Below are 26,909 nucleotides of genomic sequence, written 5' to 3'. Positions count from 1 at the left end.
TTGTGTATGTCAGCGATCTTGTTGTGGAAGTAGGAGGCGAGGGAGTTGCAGAGGTCTTGCGATGGGGTGATGTCGTTGGTTCCGGCGTTGGGGTTGGAGAGCTCTCTGACGATGTTGAAGAGTTCCTTGCTGTTGTGTGCGTTGTTGTCCAGCCGGTCCTTGAATGCTGTTTTCTTGGTGGCGTGGATCAGTTGATGGTGCATTCGGGTGGCGAGCTTGAGGATAGTCATGTTGTCCGGCGTTGGGTCTGTTCTCCAGGCTTTCTCAAGGGCACGGCGGTTCTTCTTGGAGCTCTTGAGTTCGTCGGTGAACCACAGGGCCTTCTTGCTTCCGGGTCTGCTGGGCGGGGTCCTCAGAGGGGCGAGCTCGTCCGCGCAGGTGGAGATCCATTTTGTGAGGTTGTTGGCGGCTTGGCTGGGGTTCGGTGAGCTGGCGGGAGGGTGCTGGCTCAGGGATGCGGCGAGTTGTTCGGCTGTGATCTTGTTCCAGCTTCTTCGTGCAGCCTGTTGCTGGTGGTGGTGGACCGTGGTTCTTTTGAAGGTGAAGTGGATGCAGCTGTGGTCCGTCCAGTGGAGTCCAGTGGCGTGGCTGAAGGAGATGTCTTTGCTGGACGAGAAGACGGCGTCGAGTGTGTGTCCGGCGAGGTGGGTGGGGGTGGTCACCAGCTGCTTGAGTCCGAGGGTGGCGAGGTTGTCAAGCAGGGTGGTGGTGTTGCGGTCGTTGTTGTTCTCCAGGTGGAAGTTGATGTCCCCGAGGAGGATGTAGTCAGCGGAGGGGAGGGCGTGCGGGCTGATGAAGTCGGCGATGTCTGCACTGAATTGAGTGCATGGTCCCGGGGGTCGGTAGATCAGGGTGCCTCTGAGGGTGGTCTTGGGGTCGGTGTGGATCTGGAAGTGCAGGTGTTCGGCGGTTGTCAGGGTGTCGTCGGCGTTGGTCGAGATACGGATGGTGTCCCTGTGGATGATGGCGATGCCTCCTCCAGTCTGGTTGTCGCGGTCTCTCCGGATGATCTTGTAGCCCTCTGGGATGGCAATGGCGATGTCGGGCGCTGAGGAGTCGTTCATCCAGGTTTCCGTGAGGAAGGCAACGTCAGGAGCTGTGGTGTCGAGGAGGTTCCAGAGTTGAACGGCGTGTCTGTGGACGGAGCGGGTGTTGAGCAGGATGCACTTGAGGTGGTTGCTGCTGGTGTTCCGTTTGGTGGGTGCTGAAGCAGTGCAGGTCCGGATGCAGGAGAACTTGCAGGACTGGCAGGTGAAGGGTCCGTGGGTGCGTCTCGGAGTGGCTCGGTAGCACCCGGGGGTTCGGCCGGTGTTGAGTGCATTGAGGGTGGAGGCATCGTAAGTCCGGCGGGTGGGGTGGCCTCTGCGGGGGCCAGGGGTTCTGGCGCTGGGCGCGGTCCAGGCACGGACGGGCGCAGACGGGCTTACCTTTGGCGCACCTTCGGCGCTCAATCGGTGCTCCCGCTGCGCGCGTCCGCTGCGCGGTCGCTCTGGGGGCGTCATAAGAGGGGAGCCGGGAGGGAGGGTCTGCGGGGAGGCGGGGAGCGCGGGACCCAATCGGCGGGCGGGGGGGGCGGGGTCTCGTTGGTAGCGGCAGGAAACCTGGGGGCTCGGCGGCGACTCTGAGGTGGCTGGGGCGCCGCTCGGCGGCCCTGTGGCGGCTGGGGCGGCGCTCGGCTGCCCTGTGGCGGCTGGGGCGGCGCTCGGCGGCCCTGTGGCGGCTGGGGCAGCGCTCGGCGGCCCTGTGGTGGCTCAGGCAGCAGGTGGCAGCAGGAGGCTCAGCAGGTAAGGAGCAGGCGGGAGGTGTGGGGGCGACCAGGCCGAGGGCGCAGTGGTCACTCCTGGGGCAGTGAAATAAAATAAAACCATGTAATATAAGGGAAACAAGATAACGCAGGGATTACAGACATGAAACAAAAATGTAATCCATTGTGCTTTACATAAGTGGGTTTGTATCCCATCCTCGTCACCGCATGGAAGGAAGATGGCAGGTTAGGGTTGTCAGAGCAACTTTATTTCTCACCAGCATCACCAACCTCCAGGCAGCAGCTCCCATCCTGGAACCCAGCACCAACATTTCAATACTCAAAGATTCAACCCTAAACCCACAACATTTATAAAACCCAACATTATGGAAATAATAATAATACATATTAGGACTTACTGGGGTTAGCAGAGACATTAGCAGCGGCACTAGTGACTGGCGCCTCCTGCTGACCAGCCACTCTCAGTCCCTCTACAATGTCCCTCTTTTTACCCTTGGATGCTGATGTAAGAAATGAAGAAGATAAAAAAAATAGATTAGTGATTCAGTTAATCTCCACAAAATTATTATGACAGGCAAATGCAGCCACATAATTGTACTTCTCTAAAACAGATCACCTGTGGTACTAATCATAAGTCTATCGACTATTGTTGAGTTTCCCATACTAATCTTAAAACCCTTTTCCCAAATTTCCTTAACAACAAAATATATTTGGAACTAATGCATTGCAGTAAATGATCTTTGATTCTATTCTCATTTCTCAACGCCCTTGAGGGGCCAACTCAGTGTCTCTTTTTTTGCAGTGCATAGATGCATACTACGTATCGCTGTGAAATAGCTTGGAACTTTGCGAGCTACATAAACAAAGTCACAGAGAGAACGCTAACTCACTGCTATCACTGATTCGCTATGGTGACAGGAGGGCAGTCTGCAATGCCTTCTTAATTAATCAGCCAACTCAAACGCCAATGATGAGTATGATTGGGTAGCACTGAGCACCTGTCTGGCAGAAACTAGAAACTGGACAACATAATAATAATAATATTCCAACATAAACCAAACGTAACTTGCCTTTGAGTGTAAACAGCATGCTATTCAGAAAAAAATATGTTAGCATTGTAGAACACGAACACAACAAGTAAATAAAACTCACCAAGCCCCAGAATCTCAACATCTAACAGGTCGAACAAGTCCTTTTCCTAATCTAAGATATCCGCCCAGTGTTGCATCAGCTGCTGGATGGTGCGCCAAACCTGGCTGGTGTGCAGAACGCACTGGTGCACTATCCCCCTGCACAGCTGACTCTCCCACAGGGTGAATCCGCTGCCAGGCCCGCTGCCAGCATGGAGTGGAGGTAGCATTGCACAAAAAAACTAGTACTGCTACCTCCTCCTTGTTAAAGATTGCCCGGGGCTGCACACCTGGGAGGCGACACCACCCGCAAGGTAGACAACCCTCTGACATTGTGCTGGGTGGGGTAAAAAACGATGAGAAAAGATGGAAAAAGAAGGAAAGGAAAGAAGAAATAAGGAAGATAGGGGAAAAATAAACAAAATACAAAAAGTCACAAAAAATACCCAAACAATTACGAAAAGACGTAAAATATACAAACACAAAGACACACTAATATAATGAATAACAATGACGGGTAGATGAGTTTGATAGGGCGAGGATTAAGAGATCAAAGAGGGATTGAAAATTAGGCCCACCACTATATCAGAAAGTAGAAAAACAAGATGGCCACACCCATGCGAACCACATGGTGCCATTCACAAGTGATTTCCAGTGTGAGGGCGCATATGTACACTGAATAGTGCCATTTGCACGCGATTTGCAATGCAAGGCCGTACTCCGCATTTAACATGGCAATGCGGGCGGGTGCCTAGCAAACTCCGCCCACATTTAGAATTCCATGTAGCGCAGAGTTTTTTAAACACTTTGAGGGTTCCACATAGCACTACTCCACGAACTTGGCCCGGGTCTAATAACCCTTTAAATGCCAGAGGCCGATAAGATTATATGCATCGTCCAATTTTTCACAAGAACATTTCAGCTGTGACCTCTTGCACATATTGCATGCATGACAATGTTGGATTTGTTTCTCTGAAACTAAACTTCGCACAACATTATCAGAATGCCCTGAAAACCATGTACAAGGTCTCTTTTCGCACTCTGTACAAATGTCGTCTCTATCTTCATCCACAGGGTGACAGGGCTATCTACATATCCATAACATCACTAATCTATATGCACATCACAAGGCTGCTTTCTATTATAAAAGATGAGCATCCCAATAGATTGGTAGAGGAGGCACTTCAGCTGACATCGAGGGTCCCTGCAAGCTGAGACTTCACCATGCAGCGGTCTGACATCTTGCAGGGGTGTGCACTTCATTACCAAGAAAGGCTCCTTCATTCTCTCCCATCAGGTAATGGGGTTGGATTGAACGTTGGGGGATTCTTGACTCGACACCTACACACACTCTAGGTACACTTAGAGTAGGGTTTGCATAGTAGGAGTACGCTTGATTAGTGCCTTGTTATATGCCAGCATATATACAGTGTTTAAGAACCATGGTAGAACTATATCTTTTTTTTTTTTTTGTGCTTATAATCACCTGTATCTGCTTCTGTCTATTAATCATTGCAGCACATGTATTTTCTACAAGAATAATGTTTGTTCAATAAATCTATTGAACACGTCCCAGTGTATATTCGCTGTATACTTCTCTGAGAAGAAGGTAGCATGAGAGACTGAGCAAAAGGTTCTGTACTGTTTCCACGATTCCCGAGGGATCAGGGTTATCATGTACAGTGGTTGCCAGAAACCATTCGGTCACTGGTAAGGTTAGGGGGGATTACGGTGGCACTGTGAGCCAGCTGGTCTACAGGCCAACATATCCTGTGGGGGTGTCTGGAATCCGTCTAGGCACCAAGCCCTCAGATTATGTTGTCAAACAAACATGCAGATCCTACGGATTAGTTGGGACAGCACAACATGGCGCCCAATGTTGATTGGATTCTTACTTAACGGTCAATCTGAGTAGGTCAGTCGTGCTTTCACAGGGACCCCTACTGACCTCCAAATTGGAGACGTCGTGGTGGGCACTAAAATCTGCCTCAGCTGAGGTATACCCCATATATTGCCTGTAGGTTATTCAAGCTTGTAGGATTAAAATCGCCCAAACTGTGCATACCATAGCTCAAAATTAATAGCTGTATTTTCTTCCTACTTCAAACAATGTCTGTTAATGGAGCAGGCGTTGTGGAAAATGAAGAGGAAGCCGTAACTCTAAATATTTCAGAAAACTGTAGGCATACAGTTACTTTGAAGCTACCACAATATGGTCTCCCGGCAACAGGTGGAGATGTTACCTTCGTGGTTGAGGCACACAAAGCATTCAAAACAGAGGTATTCTATTCTTGGGTTAAATTCCCGGCTGCAGATGCACGCACACAATTGTTTCACTCTTACATTGAAGATGAACCACTTGAGGAATACTTTACATACGTGGACATAGAAGTCCCATTAAATTAACCAGAACATATTAATTGGTTTAAGGGCACCCTACCGCATACCACAGAAAACGTGAGACTCTGTCTGCTCAGTAACGAAGGAGTGACCTGCCCGGTCTTAACTGCTTACACACTGCATCCAGTTATTGCTACTTTGAAATCAGCAGAAATACATACACTTTATAGGGATGTTGTAAAAATGTGCAGAAATCTCCCACAGTTCATAATGTGAACACTAACAGTTCACCCTGTGCAGGCTGCTCATGCAGCACAACCTCAATTGGCTACAATGAGTGTCAGCCCACAGACACTGAATGCCGTAATGGGAAAGATTCCCACCAGTCGGGAGCAAATCCCATTCTGGATAGCACAGGCTACAAGTCAGTTTGAAGCGGTTTTTCCCCAAACAGACCTGTAGGAAAAACACAGAATATTAGCAATCTGCTTGCTGATGGGGATGGCTCCGCCAGTAGAAGATTGTGCCACTTGGGGTAGAGTCCTCGCTGCGGTTTATACCAGAACTCATGATACCCTATCAATAGCAGTTTTGCTGTCATACTGAAACAAGTACAGAATGAGCATTTGGCAGTTCCTGCATTTAACTTGGGGATGAAACTGTCATGATCCGTGATCGCCGGCGCCAGCGCGAAGAACCCAGAAGAACTACAAGCCCCAGAGGCTCGGCGGCCGCGCGATCACGTTACCTCCCCTCCGCGCATAAAAGCCCACAGCCACAATGGGGGCGTTGCCTATGATTCTCGTAATCATTGCAACGGCCCCCCGTGTGACATCTTCGCGGTTTCCAGCCCGCCAGCATCAGCGGAACGTCGGAACTTCCAGCGGCCCTCGAAGCTTCCTCCATCCAGTGCCAGTGACGTTGTCGAAGCCCGCACCACTCGGTGAGTGCCACTATGCTCACCGTTGACCTCGCTGACGCCGCAAGTCCAGTCCCCATGCTCGCCTAAACCCTAGCGGCCATCCCCTCGTCGGAACCCCGGAGTTCCACCTCGGCCCACGGATTTCCGGGCGTACTTCTCCCCATCACTGCCCACAGATTTCCGGGCACACATCAACCCAGCACTGCCCTCGGATTCCCGGGCGAACGACTCTTCAATTCGGCCCTCGGAGTTCCGGGCGTACAGTCCCTCGGAGTGCGCTCCTCTGCTCCCGGCGGATCAGGGAGCATAGAGTGGAAGCGCGGACATCTCCGACGGGATCTCCCGCCATCTCTCCACTGTTTTCTGGTTGTTTCTCCCCAGACTGTCGGGAGGGAAACGAGCGGAACCCGCCAAGACGACACTTCGTGAAGGGAGGGAAGAGACCCTTCCCTGTTTGGCTCTCCTCCGCTCACGGAGTTCCGGGCGTTGAAGTGGTAGCGCCACCCCAAAACATTGGTTCGACTCGTCGTGGTGATCCACGAAGCCTCCCGGTGCAGCTCAACGACCCTCGGTCTCGGAGAGACAGGAGTGCCAGGTCTCCCTCTCTCGGCTGTTCCTATCCCGTTTTCCCTCGCTCACCCGTCTCCCTAGTCCGAGGGTATCCCACATTATCCGGGCTGGGGACGGATGGGAGGGGGACCCATACCTAGCATCAGTGCCATCCCGAGGAGAAGATCACGAAAAACCGCGACAGAATCATAGGCCCACGAAAATTCTCTCCTCTTGATCGCACTGACAACATACCATGGCCACGTTAGACAACATCTTAGAGGCTCTGGCCCAAGTCCAACGGGAGTTAGCAACATCAAGAGCGGAAACCGCAGCCCTACATACACGCCTGGACCGCCTCCAACGCAACCCGTTTGATGCAGGGCCCGTGCTCCCGTCTCAGACCCCACAAGTAGTGGTGGAAATGCCTTCTCACGTTCCGTTGGCCCCCCCCGGAGAGATTTCATGGAGATATTCAGAAGGTACAAATCTTCATGACCCAGGTACTTTTGCACTTCCAATGCAAACCGAAGCTTTTCCTCACTAATCAAGCCAGGGTGGCGTTTCTAATTTCCTATTTGACGGGAGAAGCGGCGCAATGGGCGGTCCCCATCGTTCGCAGAGACAACGCCCTCCTGTATGACTGGGACACCTTCCGACAAGAATTCGAGAAGACCTTCGATCGTCGGGCGGATACCTTTTCTGCGGATCGAGACCTACTTGACCTGCGCCAAAATAGTTCGGACTTCATAGGATACCTCGATAGCTTCCGGCGACTAGTGGCAGAAACGGACTGGCCCGAGACGAAGCAAACCGCTATCTTCTACCGAGGGCTTACCGAGGAGCTGAAGGACGTGATAGCGCAGATAGACCCTCAACCCAACACCGGCTCGGCCATGATAGAGCTGGCCTCCCGATTAGAATATAGACTCAGAGAAAGAAAAGGGGAACACAAGCGCAGAGACAAGACACCTCTGTCCTACGATTCCCCTCGCATTCAGGAACCAGCATCTCCCAGAGCGGAGTCCATGGAAATCGGAACGGTGAGAGCTTCCCTCACCCTCAGCGAAAGAGACCACCGGCGTAAACAGGGCCTCTGTTTGTATTGTGGCAAGAAAGGCCATTTCCTGCGGGAATGCCCAGTCCGCCCTAAGAACAGCCGACCAAGGATAGGGCAAGCCGCCATCGTAGCCCGTGATGGACCGGTGGGAAACCCGAACGCTTGAAGGAGCCAGAAGGGACGCCTTCAAGCTGTCATTACATCCCTTCCCTAGAAGCAGACATCTCCAACGAACCCGACCACTTCTTTCTAACGGTGCAGCTTGCGATTGGCCCCAAACTCCACCAAGTAAGGGCCATGATCGACTCAGGAGCTACGGGCTGCTTCATGGATACCAGCGAAGCCCACCGGTTGGGGATACCGCTACTGTCCAAAGACACCCCTGAACTCGTTTATGCCGTGGACGGCAAAGAGCTGGAATCCGGGCCCATACGGTACATCACACGAACCCTAAAGGTATCCATAGGAGAGGAACATGGCGAGTGGCTGGCATTCAACATCATACAAGATCCCCGATGTCATCTTATCCTGGGATTACCATGGTTACGAATCCACGAGCCTCGGATACACTGGGCTTCCTTCTCGGTAACCTTTGTGCTCCTCATATTGTCGCACCCACTGCCTTCGGCGGGAGACCGCTCCGGACCCAGAGGAACCAACAGCACACCACGTAGCCACAGCCGCGGAGAAGGACGTGACGCTCCCTGACTGTTACACCCACTACAAGGGAGTGTTCGATCAACAGAAGGCCGAGGTGCTCCCTCCGCATCGCGACTACGACTGTCGGATCGACCTAATTCCTGGAGCCACTGTCCCGTGTAGCAGGGTGTACGCCCTCACCGGTCTGGAAACTCGTCACCTCCGTGAATATCTAGATACCTACCTACGATTAGGGTTCATTCGCCCCTCCAGATCTCCCGCGGCGTCTCCCCTCTTCTTCATACCGAAGGCCAACGGGGAGCTACGCTGCTGCATAGACTATCGTGCCCTCAACGCCATGACTATCAAAAACCAATACCCACTGCCGCTCATCCCCGTGTTGTTGGAACAGGTGCGAGGAGCACGGTTATACACCAAATTGGACCTCCGGGGGGCATACCACCTGGTGCGGATACGAGAGGGGGATGAGTGGAAGACCGCGTTCAAGACAAGATTCGGCCTGTTCGAATATTTGGTGATGCCCTTCGGGCTCAGCAACGCCCCGGCCGCCTTTCAGTTCTTTTTGAACGAGGTATTGAGGGACTTTCTGGACATCTATGTAGTGGTGTACATAGATGACATCTTAATATTCTCATCCACTGAAGAAGAACATGTGGGCCATGTGACATCGGTGTTGCAGGCCTTAGAAAGTCACCAACTGTTTTGCAAGCTTACGAAATGCGAATTCCACGTCACCACTGTGGAGTTCCTTGGTGTCCAGCTAACCCCAGATGGACAAGTCATGACAGACCGCAAAGTCCAGGCCGTGACGCGATGGCCCCAGCCGAAAACCGTGAAGGAAGTCCAAAGCTTTTTGGGCTTCTCCAACTTTTATCGGAGATTCATTCACCACTTCTCACAGATGGTGACACCACTCACCAAACTGACACGGAAAGGAATACCCTTCCTCTGGTCGCATGAGGCCCAAACAGCGTTTGAGCAGCTCAAAAAAGCCTTCACCACCGCGCCCATCTTGCGTCATGCACAACCCGATCTTCCGTTTATAGTGGAAGCCGACGCGTCAGACGAAGCAGTAGGAGCTATTCTATCCCAACGCCACCCGGATACAGGTCAACTCCACCCGGTGGCCTTTATGTCCAGGAAGTTGAATCCAGCGGAGCGTAACTACACTGTCTCCGAGAAAGAGCTGCTCGCCATAAAAGACGCGTTTCTGGAATGGCGTCACTGGTTAATGGGGGCCCAGCATCAGGTGACCGTGTTCACGGACCACCGCAACCTCCAGTTCCTGCGGTCAGCTCGACATCTCTCTCCCCGGCAGAAGCGATGGGTGCTCTTTTTTGCGGAGTATCACTTCTTTGTCACCTACCGGCCAGGAACGCAAAACAAAAAAGCCGATGCCCTATCAAGACAGACCCTCCCAAACCTCCCGTTGGAGGCACCTGACCAGCCCATCCTATCGCCAGAGCAAATCATCGGTTGCATGCACACCGAACCATTCCTGCAAGGGGTGAAGCGAGGAATACGAACCTTTGCATGGTCCTCTTGGTTAAAAAGATACAAAGAATGGCGTATACAACAGGGCCTCCCGTTAAACGGATCCCGGCTGCTGGTCCCTACTCTCCGACTCCGAAAACTTGTTTTTCATGGTGTCATGACCTACCCTGTGCAGGACACACAGGAGGTACCAAGACCCTGGAGAAGGTGTTGCGACAATTCTGGTGGCCCTCCGTTCGACCAGACGTATTACAGTGGGTGAAAGAATGTGCCACCTGCGCTCAAATGAAAAGCGACCATCAAAAGACCCAAGGCCTTCTAATGCCACAACCCACGCCTATGAACCCCTGGGAACGAATTTCAATCGACTTTGTGGTAGGGCTACCGAAAGATCAAGGTTGCACAGCAATAGTAGTGGTCGTCGACTATCTCACGAAGATGGGACACTTTATTGCCTGCAAACAGGTGCCCACAGCGGGCACGTTGGCAAAACTCCTCTTGCAACACGTGGTGAGGCTTCACGGACTACCAATGGGGATTGTATCCGATAGAGGAGCACAATTTACCGCCCGGATTTGGAAGGTGTGGTGTAAAGCGCTGGGTATTCGCTCCTCCCTCTCCACGAGCTTCCACCCACAGAGAGACGGGCAAACGGAGAGACTAAACCAGACACTCAAACAGTACCTGCGCTGCTACGCAGACCAAGCTGCGGACACTTGGGTAGACTCGCTATGGGTGGCGGAGGTGGCGTACAACAACTCCCAACACTCCTCCAAAATGCAGTCTCCGTTCTTTCTCGCCGCAGGGTTCCATCCACGCTTCGTTCCCTTCCTCCTCCCTAGGGAAAACATCAGCCTTCCCGATCTCAAGAGCCGACTTCAAACCATTCACACGGCCCTGAGACAAGCCCGTAAACACCTTCGGCTAGCCAAGGCCAGATACAAAGCCCAGGCGGACAAGCATCGCAGACCCCCTCCGGTGTACCACAAGGGAGATAGGGTCTGGCTGTCTACACGGAACCTCCATTTTCGGAAACCCAGTGTTTTCAACCCCAAATACATAGGGCCCTACCCTGTCATCAAACACATAAACCCCGTGGCAGTGCAGTTGCGCCTTCCGCCACACATGCGCATTCACCCTGTGTTCCACGTCTCTCTCCTCAAACCCTCGAACTGTCCAGTACGGAGGGCTCCTGCTCCGGTGTGGATCAACCATGATCAGGAATATGTGGTTCGCCGAGTGCTTGATTCCAAACTGGTGAGAAGGAAGTTGTGGTACCTTCTGGCCTGGAAGGGGTACGGTCCTGAGGAAGACTCCTGGGAACCCGCATCTGCGGTGCACGCCAAACGTCTGGTGGCAGACTTTCACCGTCGCTGTCCTGCCAAGCCCGGGGGCGCCGGAAGCGGCGGTGGCGGAGTAAAGGGGGGTGTGCTGTCATGATCCGTGATCGCCGGCGCCAGCGCGAAGAACCCAGAAGAACTACAAGCCCCAGAGGCGCGGCGGCCGCGCGATCACGTTACCTCCCCTCCGCGCATAAAAGCCCACAGCCACAACGGGGGCGTTGCCTATGATTCTTGTAATCATTGCAACGGCCCCCCGTGTGACATCTTCGCGGTTTCCAGCCCGCCAGCATCAGCGGAACGTCGGAACTTCCAGCGGCCCTCGGAGCTTCCTCCATCCAGTGCCAGTGACGTTGCCGAAGCCCGCACCGCTCGGTGAGTGCCTCTATGCTCGTCGTTGACCTCGCTGACGCCGCAAGTCCAGTCCCCCTGCTCGCCTGAACCCTCGCGGCCATCCCCTCGTCGGAACCCCGGAGTTCCACCTCGGCCCACGGATTTCTGGGCGTACTTCTCCCCATCACTGCCCACGGATTTCCGGGCACACATCAACCCAGCACTGCCCTCGGATTCCCGGGCGAACGACTCTTCAATTCGGCCCTCGGAGTTCCGGGCGTCCAGTCCCTCGGAGTGCGCTCCTCTGCTCCCGGCGGATCAGGGAGCATAGAGTGGAAGCGCGGACATCTCCGACGGGATCTCCCGCCATCTCTCCACTGTTTTCTGGTCGTTTCTCCCCAGACTGTCGGGAGGGAAACGAGCGGAACCCGCCAAGACCACACTTCGTGAAGGGAGGGAAAAGACCCTTCCCTGTTTGGCGCTCCTCCGCTCACGGAGTTCCGGGCGTTGAAGTGGTAGCGCCACCCCAAAACATTGGTTCGACTCGTCGTGGTGATCCACGAAGCCTCCCGGTGCAGCTCAACGACCCTCGGTCTCGGAGAGACAGGAGTGCCAGGTCTCCCTCTCTCGGCTGTTCCTATCCCGTTTTCCCTCGCTCACCCGTCTCCCTAGTCCGAGGGTATCCCACATTATCCGGGCTGGGGACGGATGGGAGGGGGACCCATACCTAGCATCAGTGCCATCCCGAGGAGAAGATCACGAAAAACCGCGACAGAAACTGATGGGCAACTTTGACCAAGTATCAACCAATTATGTTAAGTAACATAAAAGGGGAGCCAACAGCATTGGTTATACACCTACGCCAGAGAGAATTCACCCGTGCACAGCAGGAGCGAGAATTGCCTAAGATTATCGAAGAAACATATGCTTCTTTCGGAAGAGATAACCTGGGAGCCAGACCTGGGAAAACAACAGCTAGGAATAATTCTTAATAGGATAACTCCAAGAAAGCACCCGTTTCTTCTAAAAAGAAATGAGATAATAAACAAAAAAATAAAGAAAACAAAACACAGTCATGGAGTGGGTCTCCACAACAGGAACCCACTGAGAGAAAAAACAATTTGAGAAACCGTGATAATATAAAAAAACCTGACAGGTATCAATATACTGATACATGTTGTGAGAAGGTGGCCTGATATATGCAGTCCACTAGTTCTAGTAGGCACCTTGTATCAGTCCAAACAACCCCTTATGGTGATAGGTTAAAGACAACCTTTATTGAAAGCTATCCTAGTGGTAGCTATGGAGAGCAGCCTTCAGGCTAAGTCTTGAAGAAATGTAAAGCAGCTTGTTTTACCAGTCTATAATCTCTTGAATGATCAAATGAAAGGACAACCACACCAGGTATATATTTAAAATATATGTATTTAGGTTAACAAACACCCCTCTAGTCTCTTTATGAGACTGGAGTTCGAAGTACTTAAGTTACAAGTGAGCAATCATCAGTAATAGCACAAATACACGTTTGGGCACTAGGGGCGTACCAAACCATATACCAATAAAGTGGTATAAGAACCACGACTGAACTAGACACAAGGCCTAGAGCCTGTAGAATCGCTGGGACCCCAAGGAACCACCCAAAGTAGTGACACAGGGGACCCACGGGGACTGTGTGCAGTGTGTAAACACAACCGCGGGTTCCCGTTAGCTTCTATGGGCAATGTCGCGGTTGGAAATTTAAAGATCAGGGACACTTCTAATCGAGTCAGGACCAAACCCTTTTGGACTTAAGAAGTTCTAGGGCTAGCACCCACGGGACCACCAGAGAATTCGAGTTACCTCACCCAGGGAAGCCGGGTGCATAGGTGTCTTTTTGTGTCGGGTCGCGTCTTCTATTTCAATGGAAGCCTGCAAAGAACTGCTCCTGCCGTGAAGAGGAGAAGTGTCCGAAGAGATCCAAGCCCGGATCTAGGAAGGAAGGAACCTGAAAGCAGAGGTGACAGAGTCTGGGTCACTTGCCAGGGACTGTGGGCAGGACAGACCAATGCCCACAGATGTCGGGTGCTTCATGTGAGTGGATGGGTGTCTTGACTCTTCAGCCACGAGGTCCAGGAGGTGTCAACGAAGTCTACGAGCCGGATTCGAACTGTCCCACAAAGTCTGTCGAGTACTGCGGTGTCGGCGACCAGAATGGACCCAACAAGCCTTGGCAACGGCAAGTCACTGGAATTCAGAGAAAGGACTGCAGTGCAGACCAGCAAGGGCTGAGGGACTCACCCAGCAAGGGTAAGTCTTGGCACATCTGGAGCAGCCAGGAAAGCCCAAGCAGAAGAGGAGTTGCCTTCGTGGAGACCTGCTAGCCAATGGGCTAGTGATCGCGAAGGAGCCTCGAGCGGTCGCACTTGAAGCTGGCCCACGGGTCACTAGTGGAGTGGGGGCCAACAATCTTCGGTACAGGAGGTGCTCAAGGCTGGGGCTACTCAGAGCCCAAAGCACAACTTCAAGGAGGACCAGGAAGATAGTGTTGCTACAAAAGTTCACGGTGTCCAGGGGTCACGGTTCCCCATCACCCACGATAACCACAGGCCTCAGCTTTGCTGTGGACTCAGGGTAGCCTTAGCGAAGTATGGAAATCCACCTCTGGTGATGCAAAGACTTCAGCATCTGGCGGGAGCTTTAGCGATGCAGACCGGTCAGTTGCTTCTTTGGTACCTGGCAAGCAGGGGAGTCACTCCTTGACCCCAAGGGAGATTTCTTCAGTCTTCTAGTCAGGATAGAACGTCGAAGGCCCAGGATGCATGTTGCAGAATTTCGTCCAGGGTAATCTAAAGTCCTAGGGACTGGATTCCTATACTTATACTAAGTTTAGGGGATGGACTAACTCTAAGGCCTGGAAAGAGGGGTGGTTACACCCATTTCCTGTGTCCAGTTTCACACCAGAGCAGGGGCAGGTAGCCCCTGCAACCGGTTTGAACTGGACTATGCACAGGGACAGCAAACGTGCCCCCAGTGCAGGACTTCAAAGCACCAGAGAGTGCTACCGCCCAGCTCCAATACACATCTGCCCGTTTGGGGAGGTGGTTACACCTCCCTTCGACAGGAACCCTTTTGTCCAGGCCTCCCATGCCGGAGTTTTGGCCAGCAGTAGGAGGCCAGACCCGTGTCTGTGGCAGAGGCATCCATTATGTGATGCCAGGGCGCAGGAAAGTCCTACCTGGTTTGACCAGTGTGAACATGTCTTTCCCTCAAGAAGGGTGGAATGCTACCCCCGCTGCCAGAACTGGTGGGGGGTAGTATTCCAAAGCATTTGACACCAAACACGACATGTTTTGATGCAGCCATCCCAAAGTTAGCGTTTACCGCAAGGTTATAATGCACTTAAGAGTATATGGTATGGATGTATCACAGATTAGCTATAAGGAAAGATTTCCGAAAGCTGCAGAGGGGCTCAGCTCATGCTTGGGCACCCTCTCACATAAAACCAAACACTCTGCCTTCCGGATTGTCAAGGCCTGTCATAGGAGTGACTTATTTTAGATGTGTCTGTATATATATGTGGATATAGGTAGCCTATACCACTGTAGGGGGTGCAAGCACACCCTTACCCAGGCTGCAATAGCAGACCAGTGGTGCCATTTTGGAGGGCTTCCCAGGGGTGGCATAATACATGCTTCAGCCCCTGGTAGGCCTCTGAGGTACCTATGCCCTAGGTACATAGTATACCATATACTAGGGGTTTATAAGGCACTCCAGAATCCAATTAGTTATGTACCTAATGTACATGGAAACCATTTTAGAGAAGAAGCAGCTAGGCTTTGGTCCTGATTAGCAGGGCCACAGCCAGACTAAGGTCGAAAAACAGTGAAACACCAGCAAAAAGTGGGGGTACCCATGTGAAGCAGATCCTACTCTCCTACAAACTTTCTTCTCATTCCTTTCAGGATTCTTCTGATAGATATTCAGAGAGAGGCAGACAGTCAGAGCAAAAAGCAGAAGAGCGAGACAAGCCAAAAAGGGAGACACATCACACTTGAGACTACAACATCAAAAGGAAGACAAAAAAAAGACTCCTAAACCTCAATTCAAAAAGAAGAAGGTAGCAGGGATTAAGATAAGAAATGCCCAGGCTACTGAGGACTCTGCTTCTGAATGAGGAATGGGCAGTGACGATGCTGAACAACGAGGCAGAAGTCACAATAGCTCGCCAGAATCTGATGGATTATCTGGCAGCAGTAGTGCTGAGAGCACATCACGGTGGAAAGACCTGATACCAGGGTAAGTGTCCAACACTGTTAATACAAAATAATGCTCTAAATGGAGGGGGATATACACAGGAAAAGAAGGGTCTCTTTTGGGAGAACTTGACATATGGTTATGATATTCTTTTGGCTGAAAATGATTGGCCACCTGAGTTCATAATGGAGAGCCCAATGGGGGTAGCTTTCTCAGACCTCAGTTCGGAGTCAGTTAAAAATTCATATGCTCAGGAGTGGGCGTTAGTACGACTCCTGCACTGTAGCGCAATCATGTTAGGTGGGATGATGAGTCTCCTCATCATGAAATCCCATTAAAATCTACTCCTCAACCCTAGAGACAGTACCCAATAAAACATGAAGCTGAAAAACAAGTTAGGGAAATCCTAGAACAACTTGAATACCAGGGTGTAATAGAAAATTGCACCTCATCCATGAATAATCCTTTGTTTTCCGTAATGAAACCCGATAATACATACTGTCTAGTCTTAGACTACAGACCTTAAACACACATGCACATTTGTTGTACAAAATGCAAATAGTGCCACACTAATGAATAACATTGTGAGGAAAAATACAAAACAACACTAGATATCTCAAATGGATTTTTCTGCCAGAATATAACGCCTGGATATTTGATAGCATTCTCTGTGCTAAGGTCTCAGAAGCAATTTTGTCGTTTACCTCAGGGGTATTACAATAGCCCCAGGCTGTTTTCAGCCAGAGTCAAATAATTACTTCAACATTTTGATGAGAAGGCGTTGTCTTATGTAGATGATATTTATCTGACGGGCAATTAATTAATAGAACACTTGGTGACAGTAAACAACATAATTCTTGGATTTGCTCACCTGGGCTACAAATGTAATTTCAACAAATCAAAAATTGTCCGTTTCTGAGATATGAGTTATTAAGTGAAGGCAAAAGTCTGGCGGCACATTTTTTAGAAAGATGCACATTGCTTCAACCTCTAACCGACTCAGAAAAGACTACAATACGTTATAGGATTTTAGATTTTTGGTAGAACTTACATTTTGGATTACGAAGAAAGGGTAAAACCATTCTATGATTTCATTAGACCTGATTTTTCAAGAAAAAGAGATACAGGAACATATAGACATTTTACGTTCCGTACAAGCTGATATGATAGCTTCCAAACATTTACACACACGTGCAAACACAACAAACCTGGCGATTAGCGTGGTCGCTGGACCAACCGAGGCCTCACTGAGAAAATTCTCACAGCAGTACAGACTGCTGCAGTGAGAGAGGGAGAGAGCACTAGCGCAGGGGAAATGCATAATTTTCATTACCCCAGTACCAACCTTAGAGGCTGTTACAAAAGTGAGCATGCCAAATGCCGAAGCATTACATTTATGATGAATACAATGGGCTAACTCTCTTACTGCAATAGATGGAAATTACAGATTCGATTCTGCATTAAAGACACACGCATCTCTGCAATATGAACAAGAATTTCCTCTTCCGAATGATATAATGCCTCTAGATCGATATGAATGCATCATTTAAACCGATTGTTCTGCACAGCCAACCGTAGGAACAAAACAGCAATACTCTGCGGTGTGTGCATTGTGAAATGGTGCATGCATGCCGTAAAAATGTGTCCTGGAAAAACACATACACAGTCGCTAGGAGACTGTACAGTACAGCTGGCAGAACTAAAAGCCCTGATACAGGCTCCGCAAAATATGAATTGTGAATTCCCCACACTTATTGTGTGCGATTCATTTTAGTGAATATCTCCATTATTAGGGCCAGAATGGATTTCGAGATTCAAAAGGTTGCACGATAAAGCGCAACAGTCCAGATGTACAACCATTAACTTTAGCGAGTGTCAAAAATGCATTGAATTGCGACTCACAATTAGCGACTCGCTAAAGTGAATGTACACCAGTGTCTCAGACACTGTTTGTGATTCCCAATGGGGTCTCAAATTGCATGCCTAACCAATATTAATGAGGCAGGCACACTTTCCACCCCATTGGGAATGGCTAGCACTCCCAGGGATGGTGGCCTGCTGGGGTCATCAGACCACCATGTCTGTGACTGCTTTTAAATAAAGCAGTTTTTTTTCTAAATGCAGCCCCTTTTTCTTAAAGGAAAACAGGATGCATTTCAAAAAAAAGAAATGAAACTTTTCCGTTTCATTTTTTAAGGGCAGGTCCCTGGACCACTGCCTGCTATTAAAAAATATTTTCGCAAACACTCACAAAGGGGAAGGGGTCCCCTCGGGACCCTTTTCCGTTTGAGAGTGCTTTACCACCTACTTGAAGTAGGTGATAAACTGCAAGCGTTATGAGACTGCAAATGCAGTTGCATAACAATGGTACATGCCATTTGGACTCACTATTAGGAAGGGACACCTTTGGCCCACTCCTTCCTAATAGCGAGTCGCAAACGCTATCTTGCGAGTCAGTGACTTGTAAAATAGCGTTTGAACATACCAGTACCATTTTTTGCCATCACAAACAGTTTGATTTCCCTTTTGCAACCTCAAAAAACAGTCCTACATCTGGCCCAAGATGCTTTGGCAACAGGTGGCAAAGCTAAAAGAAAGCTTGTCCGAGCTCATCTTATTCATACATTGAGTCATCAACATGTTGGCGTTCACATTGAAGGGAATTCCATGGTCAATGAAGCCACTAAGGCAACACTTCGTACTGCTGCTGTTGCTGCATTAACTCATTCTAGTACGAGGATAGATGGAACAACCATGGTGGCTGTTAATGCGGTACGCAATGGGTCAGCCCTGCTGAAAGGCTTTCCACTTAAGTACTCCTACAAGTTAGTACATTCTGTATGCTCAGATTTCAGGAGTGGGGGATCGAGTAATACCAAACACTGGTCAAGGACTGGGACTGATATTAGCTGCACACAAGGGTATGGTTTCAGCTCACGTAGGGATTACTGCTATAGTCTCTTTACTGACGCAGTGCTATTGATGGCCAGGTCTAAGTAAACAGACCAAGGACTTTGTCCTTAAATGCGACATCTGCCTCCAGATGAAAGGCTCCACCATAGCACGTCCATCACAGACACCTCTGGCTTGTGTCTATTTGGATCACTGCGCCCCTTTAAAATGTAATGGGGCTTACAGGAATATCTTGGTGGCAGTGGATTCATGCTCCAGATTCCTGTGGGTATAGCCCCAGAGCTTGGCTGAAGCTCGAACTGTTATAAAGGATATACAAGTCTTTATACGGACATAGGCAATTGGCACACTGCATTCCAATAGGGGTCCAGCGTTTAGCTCTTGGGCTTGCAAAGAAGCCATGGGAAGATTGGATGTGGCTTTGCAGTACTCCTCCCTGTACCATTCTGAGGGAAATTTGGTTGTTGAGAGAAAAGCCGTCACGTAAAGCAGTCATTAACAGCAAGGGTATTAGGTTCGGGTGGCAGTTGGGTCAATCACCTATATGGGGTCCAGAAGGCACTTATTAACATGCCCAAAAAATCCCTAGTGTGTCGTACTCCATATGAACTCCTGTTTGGTGTGAGAATGAGGGTACCAGACCTCGATAATGTCAGCACAGTGGTGGCTGAAACACAATTTGACCTCAATTAACATTTGGCTGTTTTACAGGAACTCAGTGAATTTCAGGCTTTACAAAGCAACATCCAAGTAAAAAACACATCACCACTGGGGAAGTGAAGGTACTACCGGATAGACCAACCTGAATCCTAAAGATCGGAGACCTAGTCAGAGAGAAAACAGTGGACATAAAAGCTTTGGGCCATCTTACAGAGCACCTGTACCTGTCCTGGCTGTTGAAGGTACCAGAACTGTACTTTTTCTGCCTCTTGCCGGCCGCCGAGACAAAATGTTTGTTTGAATTGATCTGACCAACCTACACTATGTGGCCGATTCTCGACACTAGGCCTGCGTGGGCTCCTGGGTAGCTGCCGCATTCCTCTCACTACCATTCAGGAAGTTCAGATGGAAGCTGTGATAACTAAAGAAGACTCCTCTCTCCAAAATGAAGCTGTAAACAACAATGAAGTTCTACTTCTGCCTGTTGAAACACTTATAACTGTACAACCAACAAGTACAGAAACACAAATTTTAATTCAGAACATTTACTACGTCAATGTAAATTTGTCACAGATCAAGTCATATCCCAGCTTGACAAAACCTGCTGAGCTGCCAGTGATAGACCAGATGGTATATGGCTACTTCGTGCATTTTAACTACTTTCCGCTGCATTTTGGGGACCTGGTCCATTGTATCTTTAACATGACATAAGAGGAATAGTTCACTTTTTTAAATGTATCGGCTCTGGGCTGATTAGCACCTTTCAGATGATTTTTGGAGTTATACCATAATTCCTCTCGCTTATCCTGCTACTTGTGGCGGAAATCCTGATTGGAATTTTTCTGCTCCACAATGGATCGTCCGTGTTCAACGGGAAATGGAAACAATACTAATGGTGCTGCATTGCTGTGAGAGCATGGTACACTGCTTCGGCACACCTCAGCTTCAAGAACTGAACGAGCACTGGTTCTTATCATTCAGGCCTGTCTGGCTTGACTGCATACAACCTGTTTTCCACTTTCTGCTTTGCAGCAACTTACACGACCTGGATATATGTGTCATATCACAACTGGTTGCGCCACCGGACATTGGAGTACTGATGGACCCCTTAAAGGATCATGTGTATTCTTGTCCCCAGTGTATTCCATACATGATGAATGCAATTTTAGATCCACCCTGGCATGCTTTAGCTCCTAGTAATGTGAACAGTGGCTCTGTGGAAAACTTATGGGCTACACATCCCCCTCAGCAGCAACTGAGGGAATTGGATGGGATCACCTTTGCTCCATAAAGCTGCTATGAGGTGCACCCCTGGGAACGTCATCTGCAGTTGTGGGAAACAGCAATGTTGCTTCTACCACTTGGTACACATAAAGAATTGACTCTTTCCATGTGGTGGGAACAATTCTGCCTGTTTTTTCAACAAAATGTAATACATAAATTCCTGTTTTTTTATGCTAGGCACCGTGACTTTCAGAGTGCATGGACCTTCAAATGGTATAATGACTTTTAAGGACTTTTTTATATTTTAGAGGGAAACTTGCTTTTAGATGATTTTAAACTAGTTTTAAGAGTTTTTAAAACGTTTATTTTAGTATGGCCTGCTGGCTTTTTAGAATGGTTCTAGATAGCTTTTTATATATCGACCCATAGTACGAGGAGTGGATATTATGTTCCTGGGTTAGGCCCATGTAGCAAAGCAGCTCATTTCTTACAATGTCCTATTTTTCACAAGAACATTTCAGCTGTGTTCTTTTGCACATATTGTGTGTGTGACAATGTTGGATTAGTTTCTATGAATCTAAACTTGATTATACATCTAGATTCGCATAACATTATCACGAAGCCCTGAACATCATGTACAAGGTCTCCTTTTGCACTATGTACAAATGTTGTCTCTATCCTCATCCACAGGGTGACAGGGCATTCTACATATCCATATGTCGGACTGTATCCCGTCCCGCTGAAGCCTCACCTCGCGGCACTCTTGACCCCTCTGCTCTCTCTCCGTTACAGCCCCCGGACGGCCGCGATCACCTCGTGATGCAGGATGAGGTTTCCGACGACTGGCCCTTTAATCTCGGCCCAACCTCCATGGAGGCGGAGTTTCACTTCCCTGAGCCAGATAAGAGGAGACAGCTCCAGGAAGAGGGTGGAACCCTGAAGAAGGAAGTAAAGGAGTGGAGGCCGTATACGGAGACGCCGAAGAGCCAGGGAGAGACCACTCAAGACACCGAACCCACGAGGAGGGAGCCGAGAGGCCATCTGGAGGACGCAGCACCCAGCCACGGCCCTGGAGGGTCGTGGCATGAACAGGTGCGTGCCCAGGTACGGGGGCTTGGGAGCGGGGTGGGGAAGCGGAAACCGACAGGGTAAAACGGGGACGGACTCATCCGCCTCTGCCGTAAGCGTACGAGAATCCCTCTATGCTGGTCTTGGTCTGTTCCCCGCCTTTCCTATGGTGACGGTATTCTCCTTCCACCCCCTTCAAGTTGCTCTCACTCGTCCCCCTGTGAATCCCAGCACGGGTCTTTCCCCTGTATCAAATACTGTGGCTCCTGCAGCACTGACCAGTGCCTTTTTGTTTTCTTTCTTTTTTTGTGTTTTGTTCCGGTTTGCCTGCCTTTTACCACGACTCAAGAAACGAGGGACATCCAACCCGACAGCGTCCAGAAAGGGAGAATGATCCTTTTTCATAGGGAGAATGACGCCGGACTATAAAAGGTATACGTTGTGTTTCTTTTTGATTGTGAACACCCTCAATAAATACGGGGATCTCCCCCTCCTCGAAGCGCCTTGTGGTCCGCCTATCTCTTTAAAAAAAACCTACACCATAACATCACTAATTTATATGCACATCGCAAGGCTGCTTTATATTATAAAAGATGAGCATCCCAATAGATTGGTAGAGGAGGCCCTTCAGCTGACATGGAGGGTCCCTGCATGTTGAGACGTCACCACACAGTAGTCTGACATTTCCTTGCGGGGGTATCCAGTTTGTGACTAAAACGGGCTCCTTCATTCTCTCCCATCAGGTAATGCGGTTGGATCATCCCTTGCGGGGATTCTTGGCTCTGCGCCTAGACACACTCTAGGTACACTTAGAGTAGGATTCGTATAGTAGGAGTATGCTCGATTAGTGCCTTGTTATATGCCAGCATATATATACTGTTTTAGCACCGTGGTAGAACTATATCTTCTATTTACACTTTTGGTGCTTGTATTCACTTTTATCTGCTTCTGTTTATTAATCATTGCAGCACATGCATTTTCAACAATAACTTTAGTTCAATAAATATAATGAAAACATCCCAGTGTGTATTCGCTGTATACTTCTCTGAAAATAAGGGAGCACGAGAGACAGGGCAAAAGGTTCTGTACTGTTGCCACGATTCCTGCAGGATCAGGGAGGTCATGTTCAGTGTTTGCCAGAAACCATTCGCTCCCTGGTAAGGTTAGGGGGGCTCACGGTGTCAGTGTGAGCTAGCTGGTCTACAGGCCAACATATCCTGTGGGGTAGTCCGGAATCAGTCTAGGAACCAAGCCCTTAACAAACGTGCAGATCCTATGGTTTAGTAGGAACTACACGACAGTTTAAAATATGATGGTCTTTACCTTCCCTAAGAAATGCATATATGTCACTCCCTTTTGATCCGTAAATGTGTCATGTTCTTTTTACCCTAACATATAAAGATGCCATATCCACCGGAATAGTATCATAAAATAAGTGTCATATCCTCCCCACAGTGACATAAATGAAGACTTCTTGTGTGACGTCAGACTCGGACAGGTCGTTGTTACAGGTCAAGTCATATCTATAACTCAAACTGTGCAGTCTGTATTGACATGTTTTTCCTTGTTAGTACATCTATTTGATGTATGTAATTATCTGAGTACATTCCTTAAAAGTGATAAGCCAGTCAATTTAGTATAAAATCCTCCTAAAATCACCAACAAATTGAAGAGGTCTTATCCTCAGATTATCAGACCTGATTCTGCCAGAGATTGTCCTGATACTGTCTGCCAAACCAATGTACTGTTGCAGCCTCCAGTCCCGTGCCGAATGCTGATAGTGCGCTGAGAGGCAAAGAGCTGAGCCCAGCTCTTAGGTGTTTTCTTTCAAGACAACACTTGATTCCAGTACTCCTGATAATCACAACACTTTGCAATAAACAGGTGTGCTGTTCATTGTCTTTCAAGAAACTCTAGATGTAAAATAATCTTCTCCATGCACATAGAAGTAGGTGTTAGGGAGTTAGGTTGGTAAGTTGCTAAGTGTATTTCTCACTGCATTAGAACTGATCATAGGCTTCTCATTGTTTTTCACATGCCTCAGTGCTGTTTTAATCATATCCTATGTGCTGATCTTCCATGTGCTAAACAAACAAATTAGAATGTTGACATAAACACTTAAAAAAAAAAAAATCCTTTTATTGCTGTTTAAGAATCATGGTGGCATTAAGCAGCATGCATCATGTTGATTGAATCACAAACACACAGCAGCAAAACCCATCTGATCTGCACCACCCCAGAACTACCAACCACCCCCTAAGAAATTACAGGGAACCGATAAAGTCCAGGTGTCCCTGACCTCATATATCTCATTTGGTATCCACAACAGGAGCACATAGCCTACCCTGGTATATATTCCATTTCCCCCACATTTTAGTTCTCTTGTTAGGACATAACTGCGCTCGTAGACCACTCACTCCGCCTGCATACACCTGTCCATATCCCTCTTCCAATTGTTTAATTGCGGTGCTGCTCAGCTCCCCATAAACCTGATATATCACATTTCACCACCATCAAACCCAATATGAGCCAGAGGGGGTCAATACAAGTGAGATCAGTGCTGTCCCAAACATACAGGAGGCACCATTTCACTGCTGGTGCCTTGTCACTCCTAGAAACACAGTTGAGACAGACACACTACTAACCAATGTCTTTGGAGTGCAAAGCAGCTCCGTATCATATGGAAAAGTGTCCCATCCTGACCACATTGCTTGGGGCAGAGTGCTGTGTCCATCCTGCCTATAACCAAAGCGGTACATGCATAATAACACCTGTGGAGGATTTTGAGGTGTACCAGGCAAAATAGTGATTGAACAGCCACTTCCTCTACGGGACACCAAAGCCTCAGGCCACTCATCATTCTCAAAGTCTCACAGGTCATATTCCAAACTCCCCTGCAGTTAGGTCAGGGTGTCAGGGGGATTATTTAACAACTTTTGGTAGGTGAGTGTGATTGCTTTTCTGGGAGTATAATCATCCAACAACCTATCTTCAAGTGAGGAGGATTTATGGAGTTCCTCACCCCTTGAGTGTTCCTTATGTGAGGCATGACGAATCTGCAGATATCGATAGGTCTCATTTGGCTCCAGTTGGTATTCTCCTGGTAATTCTGAAAATGTGAGTACCTCACCCTGCTTCCATTAGTCTCCCGCCTTAGACAGGCCAATGAGATCCTTCCTATCAAAGCCCCCTTGAAAGGCTATTTTGCCCAATTGTGCAGTATCCCATAGGGGAGTGGCTCGCCTGATCTTACCCTGCCAGCCCATAGGCTTCAGTGCTGTGTGCCAAAGAGATAGCATAACGCTGTATGGTTGAGGAGGGGTGTAGTGTGTCTTCCCCCTTAAATGGTTCATAGGTAATCCCTGGGCTGCATGTTTTGTTCTATCCATTCTATAAGCTGGATCATCCTCTTGGAGGTGATTCCAATGAGGGATGACAGTTAATTGTGATGCTCAGTAAAACTTCTGATGATAGGGGAGAGCAATCCCCTCATCGTACCAGCCCCTTGTCAGTTGCTTGAGAGCTCTTCGAGGGTGGCCTCCATCCCAGAGGAGTGTGCAGATTGCACTGTTTATTGCCTGGAGGTAGGACTGGGGAATGGGTCAAATGTGTTCTGAAGTACATACAGGAAGCGGAGGAGGACCATAATTTTAAGTAGAGCGGCCTTCCCCAATGTAGGACATCCTCTCGCAAACGTGTAAGCAGTGGTTCAAGATTGCAAAATAAAAAGCGTCAGGAGTGGTGGTAACAAAGATCCACAGATATCCTCTGTGACCACAAGAGCTGAGCAATCATCAGGCAGATGCTGCACCGATCAATGAAGGGCATAGATCAGGGACGTCATCCAATTAATGGTGTGGCCCGAATACCGACCAAAGAGTGTGAATATCTGAATTACCCTATCAAGAGTGGAGGAGGGATCTGCTATATAAAGCAGGATATCATCTGCATAAAGGGAGATTGTATCCTCCAAGTCTGCAGTCCAAGGGATCACTAAGAATCCATGTCACCAACAGTTCCAGGACAAAATCAAGGGGGAAAGTGAACAGCCCTGCCTTGCATCTTAGTGGAAAGGGAAAGGATCAGACATGCCCCCATTCACTGTTACTTGAGCAAGGGGATTTAAATATAGGAGCCATATCCAGGAGACAAATTGGGGACCGAATCACAATCCCTCCAAAACCGTATACATGAAGAGCCACTCCACTGTGTCAAAAGCCATTTGTGAATCGACAACACAAGAGCTTCTTCTCTGATTCTTGCTGCCCATCTCAAGACCCCATGTAGCTGTTGCAGGTTAAACTCAGTACTCCTCCCAGGCATGAATCTGGATTGATCCGGGTGGGCCAAGGACTGAGATACCTTAATCAGTAGTGTGGCTAATCATTTCACCAAAATGTTTACTTGTGCATTTAGCAACGATATAGGCCTTTAGGAGGCACACACCTCCGGCGGATTGCCCTCTTCGTGAATGACAACTAAATTAGCTACTCTCTGTTCTTTGGGTAGCACTCTAGCATCTCTGCACTCCAAGAACATCTGCAGGAGCTGAGGGGTGACATTTGTCGCTGTACGTTTGTAGAATTCCATTGGCAGGCCGTTATCGCCCACAGCCTTACCTATCGTCTAGTCATGTATTGCCTTAGGCACTTCGCACTTGCTGTTCTAGAAACTCTGTGTCTGTATGTGTGAGTCTTGGTAGCAGAATATTGGATAGCAACTCTCAGGATTCTTCGGTTGTGGCTCTGAGGGTCTGGAAGTACAGGTGGGGGTAATATTTGACAAAAACATCAGCCATGCCGTGTCTGTCTTTAACATGTTCGTCCTATCATTTATGATTTGTGGTGCTGTCTCACTTTTATCCAACCAGGCCACAAGTCTACCAGCCCTATTGCTCACATCATAGAGGTGGTGTTGGGTTACGCAGTGATGAGTCCTTGTGGCCTCTTTCACAACATCTCTCTATTCCTTTTGGTTCAAGGACAGATTATGTTGTATGTTCCCCTGTTCATCCACAGGGAGTTGGGATTCCAACTCCTGGATGTCTCTCTCAAGGTTTTCCAGTCAGGTTCGTATTTCCTTCTTGTTTCTCACTATCAAAGCTACGCCCTGACCCCTTATGATCATTTTGTTAGCTTCCCAGTGTCTGTACAGAGTTCACTGAACATTAATTTTCATCAAAATATTGCTCTTTGGCACCATAGAGGTCCACTAAAAT

General features: G+C 49.0%; 1 protein-coding gene across 2 annotated transcripts in view; it reads right to left on the bottom strand.

Annotated features, from left to right (window-relative positions):
* LOC146796140 (GTPase IMAP family member 7-like) overlaps positions 1–26,909 on the bottom strand; it is a 97,607-nt gene that overhangs the window by 46,369 nt on the left and 24,329 nt on the right. The window lies entirely within an intron of this gene.

This window comes from Triturus cristatus, chromosome 10 (assembly GCF_964204655.1).
Source record: "Triturus cristatus chromosome 10, aTriCri1.1, whole genome shotgun sequence".
NCBI classification, from domain to species: Eukaryota; Metazoa; Chordata; class Amphibia; order Caudata; family Salamandridae; genus Triturus; species Triturus cristatus.
The sequence above is the reverse complement of the archived record's forward strand: the minus strand, read 5'-3'. Positions and strand labels throughout refer to the sequence as shown.